Below are 13,308 nucleotides of genomic sequence, written 5' to 3' on the forward strand. Positions count from 1 at the left end.
CTAATGATGCTCCAGTTAGAAGGATGGAGAAATGGGAAAATATATTAGTTAAAAGAGGTCGGGGTAGGCCTAGGAAGACATGGATGGAGGTGATAAGAAAGGATATGAATGCTTTGAACCTCACCGAGGACATGGCATTGGATAGAAATGAATGGAGGAGAAGGATTCATGTGGAAGACCCATAATGATTTTCTTTGTTGGTTCATATTGCCGACCCCAATTGTTTTGAGATGAAGGCGTAGTTGTTGTTGTTGTATAAGTTGGTGGTTGATCAATAGTTAACTACTCAACCCCAACTCAATAAAGTTGGCCATTGGATCTTATTTAGATCCAATTGCCAGTGCATTGAGTATTTAAATAAATAAAAAAAAGGCAAAAAGGCTTCGCGAGAGGCGGCCTTCTCCCTTACTTTCTCCTCTCCCTCTCGCTCTCCTTCCCTGCCGACTCGCTGAACCCACATCGAGCTTTCATTGAGCTCCTTCCCCAGCTGAACTTCTTCCCCTTTGGAACCCTATCTCCTCTTCCCTCTCTCCCTCACCACACTAATCATGATCTCAATCGATGGCTACTCCCTCTCTCAACCCTTAAAGGAAATTCAGTTTGTGGTGCAGAGATGTCTTATGCCACATGATAAGAAATTCAGTTTTTCAAGCAAAATAGATATTTGGAACAAATATAAAACCTTGTTTTCTCACAATCACCTAAAACGGAAAACAACAAAAATAAAACCCACCCAGAAAGCAAAAACCTAAAAGCGGTAGTAGTTTTTCAGCAAAAAATAAACTAGGGTTTCTGAGAGAGAGTGTAACGCCCCTGATTTTCAAAGACTTTTATATATGTGTCTTTCATGGATTTGGATCTCAAATCAGTCAAGATTTGGATTTGGATCTAGATTGGCTCCATTTGGATTTGGGGGCATAGTCGTTATTTTTAGAATTATTTATGGCTTTTTGGGCAAGGAACTTGCTCAAAATTTTTAAGAAATATAAAGGATTAAATTGTCAAGGGATATGATAAGTAATTAATTTAAAAGATCTTGGTTTTATAGAGAATGGCATTATGCTAAATATATTTATAAAAATAGGTAAAATGGGTAAAAGAATGTTAACAAGGGCATTTTAATAACTTGGGCAGGGGCTGTTGTCATTAAAGTGAACAGCTCAGCCCCCACCATTCTATTTGGTATTGACATGTATTAGGTGTTTTTATTTAAAAAACTAATCTAGTCTCTATCATTACGCATACCATTTCTCCCTCTCACACTTTCCACTGAACTCCCTCTCTTGCATGTTCTTCTCACATGTTTCATCTTCTTCTTCTTCTCTTGCTCACCATCACCTATGCGCTCTTCCTCTTATCTCTCTTGTTGGTGGAGCGTCTTTTTACAAGTGTGGAGTTTTGTTGTTGCTTAGAGGCACTTTTTTGGTAGTTTTGAGGCATGTCATAGATTTTTGTTGTTAATGAGCATAGATCCAAGGTATGATCCTATACTCCTCGTATTTCTTGCTAGTGTACAATATATGCGTAGGAAAGTTAGTGATTTGAATAGAAAACAATGTTTGATTTATTGGTTTCCATCATAACTTTGAGAAAAGATGAATTCCTACGTAGTTTGAGACCTTAGCATGTTAAATCATATTTAGATGATTTTAATCTTCAAGTTTATAGCATGTTTCAAATGAATTTATGTTTAGATATCTGATTTCAATATGCTTATAATTTTTCCCTGCTTAAGATTTTGTTGGTTTGAAAGATTTCATGCAATAGATAGGTTCATGCTTTGATATTCTGATTTTCAGCAAGTTCTTTCATGTTATAAAGTGGTTTTTGATGTTGAATCCATAGAAAATTGGAGAAACTAGTGTATATCAGTTTGGGACAACTTAGAAGTGTTGGGAAAGAAATTTTGGACGTTTGGGTGCTTAGATCCATGTATTTTTAGTGTTCTAAAAAGTGAAAACCGAATGTATTATTGTTAGGGGTCAACTCCTGCAATTTTGGAGTTGACTCTCTGCTATCTGTTGTGTTTGGTTGGCTCTGAGGGTCGACCCTTGTGTTTTGCCAGGGTCAACTTTTACTAGGAAGAGTCAACTCTTGTTGGGGTGAGTAGACCCTTGCATTTATGAGTCGACCCTTGCATTTATGAGTTGATTCATTTTGTTTGATGAGTAAACCCTTGCATTTATGAGTCGACTCATTCTTTTGATGAGTTGACCCTTGCATATGTGAATCGACTCATTATGTTTGATGAGTCAACCATTGCATCTATGTGTTAACTCTTGTTGTTTGAAAAGTTGACCCCTACCGTGCTTGACTCGACTTTTGAGTTGTCTGAATCGGCTCTAATGCTTGTAAGTGAGCTTTTAATGTTTTGCGTGCGGATTGCAGTGGTTGAGCTTGAGATCCAACTCAGTAGGATGGGGTATGGTCAGTGGAACCCTACCTGCTTGATGTTGAAGATTTTATGCATGGGTTTCAGCTATGTATTATGTATTTTTGGCTGAGGGTCGACTCATGGAGGTCATTGATTGACTCCTCTATGTTGTGAGTTGACTTCTTCATGTTGTAAATAGACTTTTGCAGGTTGTGAGTTGACTCCTGCAGTGGAGAGTTGACTCTCTAATATGATGTATTGGTTTTGTTGGAGAGAGTTGACCCTTGAATAGATGAGTCGACTCCTAAGCTCAAGAGAGTCGACTTATGAGTCATTGAATATGGTTTTCTTGGTATTTTGGCTTATGATATGGCTTGTTAAGCTTGGGAGTTCGATATGTCAATCTGAAATGGTTGTGTATGGACTGCAATCATTGTATTTAGTTATTTTTTTTAATAATCTTTCTACAGTAAGGTATGCATGTGAGTTTGGATGGTCTAAGAGGAACCCATTTTGTGTATTAATGCGTATTGAATGTTGTATACTGCATTGGGATGTAAGATCTCATTATTTCCAGTTATGAGTATTACAAATATGGTAATACCAATGAGAAGAAAAATGTATTTATATGTACAATTGAAATCTCAAGGTGATGACCCTAGAGTAGGGATGGCAGTGGATCGGGGTGAGGCGGGGGACAAGGTCTCCACCCCCGCCCCGTGTCTAAAATTTAACCTTCATCCTCGGTCCACCCCCATGGCGGAGGAGACTTTGGACCTCCACCCCCACCCCATCTCAAAATACTAACCCCCGTCTCCACCCCCACCTCATCCCCGACCCGTCCCTGCCCCGCCCCACCCCTGCCCCCTCCCCTAGCCCCTTCTTTGTCCCCGTTTTCTTGAAAATAATTCAGGTTGTGATAAATGCATAATTTCCATATGGATTATGGAGTCCTTAAACACTTCTAAATTAAACCACAATGCAATCATCAGATAGAAATTATTCAACCAAGCAACAGAACACACAAAAACAGCATCCAAAAAGTTGTTTTGTGATAATCAGCGCTATTGTATATCTAATTTCCCTAGAGGCATGAACAACTTAATAGGAATATTTTGTTTCCATAAAATCTATTTGGTCATTCGAGAAATTTATTTCGCACAGATGGATCAATAAGAACTTTAGACTTGCTGCATATAATGACCATGAAAACCTGTAAATAAAAAGTAAAGTGTGTTAGTTGGGACCACGTGCAATGGATTTACAGCCACTTAAAGCCAATAAAAGGAAGCTAAACACCAATAATAGACAATCTATCCAACAAAACTACTAAGATATGAAAAGCTTCAGAATGTTTATTAGCTAGTGGTTGTCACAGGTTCATTGGGCCTTTCAGAGACCGCAAATTAACTTGCACAAACTCATATGTATGTATGTGTGTATGTATGTGTGTGTATGTATATATATATATATGTGAATATATATATAAGTGTCAGTATAGAATTTTTTCCTTTAAAAAATTCTTGTTCTAAAGAAATAAAGCACGAATACAACCTAAGTACAAATTCTTCAACAATGATTCAAAATCATTATGATTAAAAAATATTACAAATAAATCTAAGTTGAAAAGTGAAATCATATGTAATCAATGACAAATCTAAAAGAAAAAACATATTAATAAATACAAAACAAAAAATCAAGATCGCAAAAAAGAAATAGATAAGGACACTATTGATTGCAATGTTGTCAGTATCAATTTCAGACCTGAATCAATTTTCAAGAATCAAAATGATTCAAAGAATCAACTGATTCAGACTTGAATCAAGCTAGTTGAATCAATCAATATAGTTTTTTTAACTTAAAATATTATAAAAATAAAATTTAAGAATATTAAAAAAAGGTAGATTCAACCCCACATGAGCCCAATTCGAGGTGATTTGGGGTTGAATTGCCAATTTGAATCGATTGTGGGCCGATTCACAACGATTCTGACAACATTGGTTGATTGTGTCCTATACAAGTTTGACTGTGTTCGTGAAGTATTGTGTTGTGTTGCACCATGTTGACATGGTATACACATGCTAAGTGAAGTGTCTGTGAGACGTAGATTAGCTAGATTCACATTACTTCATTCATATAACTCCTCTTTCGTACTATAATCATATTCTACTAATGACTAAAATAGAATGGTTGATATAGCTACATATACACATGCACAAGTTAAACTTACTAATGTCAATATAAGTGTGCCTGCAGTAACCTATCAATTTGGAGGTCGAGGTGGTGGTAGAGCAGAAGGTTGGCCTAATGAAGATCGTGGAGACATGAGTTCTATCCAATGCCATTATTGCAAAGGTTTTAGGCACATGAAGAACTCTTGCTCACTCCTCAAAAAGAAGAAAGGCAAAGTTGTATCTGTCTCCACTGAGGAAGGAAGTCCAATTCTTAAGGCCAGTTCAACTGATTTGAGTAGTATTAGTCCTCAGATTGGCGTGTCCCATGTGCAGAGTTCTCTTCAGCATGTGAGTAGTACTCACTACTATTGGAGTAGGTGCAGTAGCAGATTCACCAACTTCAGCTCCTTGCACAATTAGCCACTGCCCCTTCCACTTTTGTCCCTTCTTGTTCTTTTGGTACTGCTTACGCAAGTATTCTTGATAGTACCCATGGTTGGTTGATAGACTCATGGGCATCTTGTCATATGACAACCCATGAGTCCATTCTAACCGATTGTCATCCCTATAGTGGTGTCTTCGCACTGCCGACAGGTCTTCCATGTTTATTTCTAAAGTTGATAATGTCTCCTTCAGTTTTTTTTTTCATCCTTAGCCAAGAATCTTATTTGCGTTGGTCAAATAACCAAATTCAACTGCAATGTTACATTCTTTCTGTTCATCAGGAAGCAACTGATCTGGATGAATCATTTTTGTGGCACCAAAGACTGGGACGTATCTTCAGCCCTAAGTTGCAGGAATTAGTTACTTCGAGCTGCTTAAGAAAGTTAAAGTTTGTAGTTTTGGGTTATGTGCAATAGTGTGAGAGTTGTAAGTTGGCAAAGGGTCGGCATTTCTATTTGCCTTTGGTTATAACAATATGTTATGTGTAACCATATTCCTCTACTAAAAAAGAAAAAATTCACACTTTGCTATATATAAGTAAAGAATGATGAATTTAATGCACAAGATTTAATGCATATATCATAATATAGATGTAAAAATTGATGAACTTTGCTAAATGAACTTGCAAATAAAGAATTACCATTAGCTCATTAAACTCCAAATATCATCAGCATTGATAGCATTTGTATCTTCTACTTCACTTTCCTATCAACCAAACAAAATAGATTTTGTCAACAAGTAATAGTAGCAGATAAAAGAATGAGTAAAAGAACAAAATTTACCACATTCATATCTTCTAACAATGTGTAACATTATGGATCCTTCGATGATGATGAACTTATAAATGAAAAAATAATGCATTAGTTATACATTATAACATAAGCATTCACTAATTATAAAAAATGAACTTTCATTACCTTGTGCTTCAACCCACAACCAATTTTGAGAGCACATCAAAGCCTCTACTGTAGTTGGAAGAAGTCTGCTATAATGTGGACTCACCACCCTTTTGTTTGTACTAAAAGTAGACTCTGAAGCAATTGAGGAGACAAGAATAGCAAATATATCATTTGCAATCATTTGTAGAAGAGGATACTTGGGACCACTTGACTTTCAAAAAGATAGTATATCAGAATTTGGAGTTCTTGGCATCATCCCATCTTCTAAGTAATGTTCAAATTCCGATCTCCCACACGCTTTTTCAATATCTTTAGATTGTATAAACTTATCAAAGTCAGAAAGATCATCAATTAGTGGACATTTGGATCCAATACTTGATTGAGGAGGAGGAGGAAAAAATTGACGTTCACGGGAGTTGTTTTATTGTTTTTCATATTCACTAATCAACTCCAAACAAAGATTCTTAATCCTCGTAATTTCATTTAAAGCCTCATTATCTCCATAAATCTTCTTGTAATAATATTCCAACATGTTCAACTTGTATCTTGGATCTAAAATAGTGGTCACTCCCATAATACCATGGATCACACTCCAATACTTATTAAATTTTTCTAGCATTCTAAGCGCCATGTTTTTCACCACATCTTTTGGATCACTTAGCCACTTAGTCATCTCAACTCTAATCCCACAAATAGTTAGAAAGTAGGTATTTGTTGTAGGATACTTTGTAACTAAAAATAATTCCATTGCACGATGAAATAACTGTAATTTCTAACAATTATCTTGTGCCACCTCCTAATTCTCTTTTGTCAGACAACGCTTATAATGGGGATCTCGATATGTCAAACGAGTAAAAACATCTTTATAAAGCAAAGCAGATTGAAGCATGAAAATTTTTGAGTTCCATCGAGTTTTAACATCAATAGCAAGTTATTTGGTAATTGAAATATGCATTTAATGAGCAGACTCTTCAAATCTCTGTATTCTCATGGAAGATAATGTTCAATAAGCAATACTATCACAAATTCTTTCAATTCTTTCTCCAAACACAGTCAAACCATCTTGGACAATCAAGTTGAGAATATGGTCACAGCAACACATATGAAACAACCGTTCATGTATTATTAATGAACCAAATGAAAGTTTATCCAATAAAATATCTACAACTACATCATTAGTGGTGCAATTATCCATCGTCAAACTTATCGACTTTCTATCAAGGTTCCACTCGAACAAACAATCTATCAAACACTCAGCAAGAACTTCTTTGGTATGTCGATAAGATACATATAAAAACCTAGACATAATTTAATGAAGGTGATTAAATATTGATATTGAAAAAACATGTTAGTAAGAATAAAAAAAATGATTGACATTTGACAAGTACCTTATGATTCGACTTTGCAAGCTTCAAGAATTATCAATGAAGTGTGCAGTGATAGCCATGTATCTCTTCTTTTGATTGGAAGATGTACACATGTCTGTAGTGATAACAACTATACTCTTAGTTTTTTCCAACAACTTTATTGTCTTGTCTCGTTACACATTATAAATTTTGTGAATATCTTTCTTTACAGTGTTTCGAGTAATCATTTTGAATAAGGGTTGAAGAGTATTAGAATATTTTCTAAACTCATAATGATCAACCATACTAAGAGGATATTCATGTAGAATAATCATCATAGCAAGATCCCTTCTTCCAGCATCTTAAACAAATTGACAATTCTCTATTATTTTTTCGGCATTCACTGTAGCTTTGTTTGTAGCCAAAATATATTGCTTAATATTATTATGCTTAAGCCTAGGACAAATCTTAATATGACCATGCAAATGAGTAGTTTCAGCCTTGGCACCACCAGCAAGACATTTATGACAATGATTGTACTCTGACTTATTCTTTCCACCAATCTTTTTTCTAGTTAAATGTTTCCATAGAACTGATTTATGCCTACTTGTCTGTTTAAGTGCAAATCTACCCAAATTAGTTGATTGATCTTCATTATCTTCCAATGAAACATGGTTTCTATCAACTGGTGTTACCGGAGCTTGAGACATACTATGTGAACTTGAAGGTTGTGAAATTAATTTATTGGTTATTGGTTTTTCCTCTTTCATATCAAATTACTGCCCACCAACTTATAGATCTACAAAACATTCACAAAAAAGAGGCTATCAGCAAATTTCCAGACTGCTTGTCAGATGTGAACTTTAATTAATTTCTCCATAAACATACACATAAATTTGCATCCACCACAACACAATTATGTTGTAAAGGTGATAGAGAGTGTCCAACAAATCCAGTCAGATGTTAGAAAAATGGCTATCGGATGGTGGTAGTTACGATTATGATGGTGATTGTAGGTGAGGGTAAATTGGCTGCATGCACACACACACATGTAATGCTAAAAGAAATTCCATACACGAAACCAACCCAAATTGAAATACAAGAAACGAACAAAAACAGTAACAACTTGAATCAATATGACCAATATGGAAAAGAAAATACTAATTTCATAAACCAATATGGCACTGTTAGACATCACATATCAAGTTATTCCCCCTTAAAAGTTTGACTTTAGGGACCAACAAAACAAACAGGAGCAACCATGATTTCCTCTAAGGATTCACAAGAATCGACCCACATATTGGATATCTGTTTAAACAATTAGTAGTTACCAACATTTCTAAAACCACCAAAGTATTCATACTATAAGGATAAATTTGTCATGCCCAAATAATAGTTTGGCGACTGCCACCCATATTCTATTCTAACAACATAGTTATGAAAAAATAACATGCAACATACAATTACTAATTCTGGCTAACATTAGGTTTCAAAAGCAAACTACAAATATTATGTCATTTATGTTTCACTGTGAAGTGTTCTAATCGCCACAGTGGAATATACACATACTTGTAAGTTGAATACTTTGGGTTTTACATTTGATTTAACATCACTGTACGATATGCAAAGATCACATTGAAATGAATCACATCTTTTCAAGCTTCAGGCAATGGTGCATGATCATAAAATCCCAAACAATAGAAATATCCAATTAACACAACAAAACTGAAGACATTCAACTACTTAAACTGCCTCCATTTAGTTAACCCTCAAAGCCATAAATCATATGATGCAAGCACAAGCTAGCATATATTTCAAAGTCGAAACTATGCTTTAGACAAAGGTAAGGGTAGTGGCTTACCAAAATAGGGGCATTTGGATAGGGGTAGTGGCTTACCAAAAATCTCGACATTGGTGGTGAATACACAGGGAAACACAATGCCAGGGGTGGCCAACACAGTGATCGGCCACAATGAGTGGTGGCTGCCCTCAGTCGATGCTCGGATAGAGCGGAATGTGGCGACAGATCAGAGAGGGGAGAAGAAGAAGAAGGGGAAGAAGAAAAAGAAGGTGAGGAAGATGGGAAGAGGAGGGGCGTCGGCGATGGCCGACGTTCAGACGAAAGGAAAAGAGAAGAAGGTGAGGAGAGGGGTCGGCTGGGGGTGTCAACGACGACGCTGCTCCGGCGAGGCCACACATGGAGAAAGGAAAAAGAGAAGAGGAAGGAGGTGGCACCGCAGATGAGGCTCACGACAATGGTACAGTGCGGCGACAGAGATGGTGTGAGAGAAGAAGAAAGAAAGGAGGAAGAGATGGCGTCAGCCAATGGTGGTCGGCGACGGCCCAACTCTAGCGAGAATACAGATGGGGAAGGGAAAGAGGTGACGGTGACGACTCTGACGGATAAAACATAGTGTTAGGGTTAGTAAGATTTTATTTTTTGATTCAGGGTCTTTTAGTAATATGGGGTAGGGGCGGGGGCGGGGTGGGGCGGGGGAAAGTGTCGATTCATCCCCGCCTCCATCCCTGCACGAGGATGGATTTTAACCTTCATCCATGTTTCATGCCCTCCATCCCCGGTCCAAACGGGGCGAAGCGGGGTGGGGGGCCGCTTTCCCCCAGTCCACTGCCATCCCTACCCTAGAGGTATCTCGTTACAAGAACATGTTTGGACCGTGAAGGTACAATACATAAAGTGTTGGTTCGGGTTGCCTTAACCACAAGGGTATGAGGGTATGATGAAATTATGCATGTTATGCTCTAGTTGTGAGCTTATGACGATTGGTTTATGCCATTAGATATTAGTGAGTCAGCTTGTCACATGTTATGCTTGTCTGGTTTTCTTATGGTTTCAGTCAGCTATCAAATGTATTATGCTCACTAAGTTTTCTTATAGTTGAGCCAACTTATTAGATGTATTGTGCTCACTTGGTTTTCTTATGGTTGAGTAAGCTTATCACATGTATTATGCTCACTTAGTTTTCTTATGATTGAGTTAGTTTGTCAAATATATTATGCTCACTTGATTTTCTTATGATTGAACCAACTTATTATATGTATTATGCTTACCTGGTTTTCTTATGGTTTCAGTCAATTTATCAAATGTGTTATGCTCACCTGTTTTTTCTTATGGTTTTAGTTGGCTTATCAGATGTGTCATGCTCGCTTGATTTTCTTGCGGTTTCAGTTAGCTTGTCAGAGTTGACATGGGGTATTAAGAAAATACATTGTGAGGTTATGTAATGCATAAGAACTTATTTAAAAACAATATGCAACATATTGTCACTATGAGTAACATGTGCTTGCCCGAGTTTTCTTATGTCTTGAGCTAGCTTATCAAATGTTAACAAGCATGTACCCATTTTGTAGAAAGTTTTTGGAACAATTAAGCGAGACTCCTATCATATGGATCTAAAGGATTTGTCCCCTACCATCGGGCTTAAGGGATATTGGACTCCTACTCGAGGCAGAGGTAGAGTTGATGTAGTATGTCTAGTAGTACACTACATTGACTTTAGGGATAGAGATAAGGTCCCGGACTCTGGGTCTTAAGGAGATGGGTGCCTTGATGAAGGATCCTAGACTCTGGTGTAAGTGTCCTGGTATCCTCCAAGGGTTAAAAGATACAAGTAAATATATAAATGAACAACCTTTGATGGGCTGAAGATGCCCAAAGTTTTCAAGGGAGTAGTGCCCCTTTGGTATAAACATGATTATAACAAGATTATGTATGAATAAGCATGTAATGCATAACCAACTAACTAAAAATATGAATAAAATATTTATGCATGTACGTAGACATGGTATAAGTCTGTGTGTAGGTGCATAGTGCACCTAAGGGTGAGTTGGGATATGCAACTCCTCTTGGCTTATATCGGTGTTACGTTATACATTAAGAGTTAGATTTTTGAGAATAAAGAGTCTACTTTTCTCTTGTGTATGTTATGTCATTCTTTGAGAAATGACTCTCGGATGTATCAGAGTCAACTCCTTAGTTAAGTATGATGGATGATTTTGTTGAGTTGAGAGTTTCTCTTTTGTGATATGTATGATATGATTTGGAGGTTGATTCCTGTTTGTGAAGGATCGATCATTTTCGTATTAGGACTTGAGTTTTTGGCCATGATGGACTTTTCGAACGTAGATGTCTTTTATATTAGTTTGTGATTCTTGTTGAGTGATGGATAATCCTGAGATTGTGGCTTGTCTCACTTTACTACTTGAATCATTTTTTTTAATAAATGTCTTGATGGAATGGATCGGTGAGGAGCAATGACTGCTTTTAATGTTATGAAAACTTTGTACATAAACATAAATGTTGTTACACATTTTGTACAATTTATATTTCTCTGTGAAAGGAATGACTTTTATGGTTTGCATAAAAATGCAGTTGTCTTGTGAATTTTGGATCTTGGTTTGGAAACTCGCTTTAAAAATGAACTTTAATTAAAGTACAATTTTTTGTGGCATTTTCGAAAAAAAAAGAAAACAATGAATTTTAGATTGGGGTTTACATATAGAGAGAGAGGCAAAAAGATTGATTGAGAGAGAGAGAGAGAGGGAGGGAGGGAGGCGAGAGGATGATAGCCAATACCTAATTTGAGGGGGTGCTCGGCGATGGTGCAGCCGATCGACGACACAATGAGGGAGAGGAGAAAGAGAGTGAAAGACTCTAAATCAGTCTATAGCCGACACCTCTCCAGATCTAGCGGCAAAAAAAAAAACCTACTTGTTGTAGGTATCGAAGGTCGTGGTCAAGGTTGTTAAATGCGATGAGGCGAAGCGAGGCGTTGAGCCTGCGCTTCGCCTCTGAGGCATACGCCTCAAGTACTGAGGCGTACGCCTCTCACAACTGGAATGGAAGTGAAGCGGTGGGAGGGGAGGCAGTAAGAGAAGGACCACCGCCCAGCTGGTACGGAAGCGAGGGATATGCCGGTCGTCCGGTGGTCGGAGAAGACTGAGCAACAGCTGCAGCACAGCAACTCCGGTGGTCGGTGGTCACAACTGGTCGGAGGTTGATGAGGGGCGCATCACAGCAACGCCTCAGTACCTTGAGCGTGCGCCTCGCCTCTGAGGCGTACGCTTCAGGTACTGAGGCGTACGCCTCTCACAACACTGGTCGTGGTAGGTGAAGGTGAATAGGGTTAGGGTTTAAGGGTTGAGAGAGGGAGAAGTTGTCGATTGAGATCATGGTTAGGGTTTAAGGTGTGAGAGAGAGGGAAGGGGAGATAGGGTTGCAAAGGGGAAGGAGTCCGGCGACAATGGGTAAGGAGCTTGGGGAAAGCTTGATGCGAGTTCGGCAAAGTGGCGGGGAAGGAGCTTGGCAAAACCAGTGTTGTGAGAGGCGTACGCCTCAGTACCTGAAGCGTACGCCTCAGAGGCGAGGCGCACGCTCAAGGTACTGAGGCGTTGCTGTGATGCGCCCCTCATCAACCTCCGACCAGTTGTGACCACCGACCACCGGAGTTGCTGTGCTGCAGCTGCTGCTCAGTCTTCTCCGACCACCGGACGACCGGCATATCCCTCGCTTCCGTACCAGCTGGGCGGTGGTCCTTCTCTTACTGCCTCCCCTCCCACCGCTTCACTTCCATTCCAGTTGTGAGAGGCGTACGCCTCAGTACCTGAGGCGTACGCCTCAGAGGCGAAGCGCAGGCTCAACGCCTCGCTTCGCCTCATCGCATTTAACAACCTTGGGCAAAACAGCCGGAAAGGAGAGAGAAAGAGAGAGGGGGAGAGGGAGGGGAGAAATAAAGGGAGAAGGGCGCTTCTCTAAGCCTTTTTGCCCTTTTTTTTTATTTAAATACTCAAAACGTTGATAAGATTCGACAACCAGCTTTATAGAGTTGGGGTTGTTCAGTTAAGGATTGACCAACTACCAACTTTTATTTCTCTCTCTCTCTCTCTTTATATATATATAAAATTTTATCTTTAAATAGAACCCATAAACTTTTTGTGTGTTTTTACTCAACATGAAACACAAAATAAAGTCATGCAGTTTTTATACAAATTGTTTTAGGTTATTTTTGCTATCATGTGAAACACTATATCACGGTAAACGACAAATCAAATGA

Source organism: Nuphar pumila, chromosome 13 (assembly GCF_984573655.1).
Source record: "Nuphar pumila chromosome 13, dmNupPumi1.hap1.1, whole genome shotgun sequence".
NCBI classification, from domain to species: domain Eukaryota; kingdom Viridiplantae; phylum Streptophyta; class Magnoliopsida; order Nymphaeales; family Nymphaeaceae; genus Nuphar; species Nuphar pumila.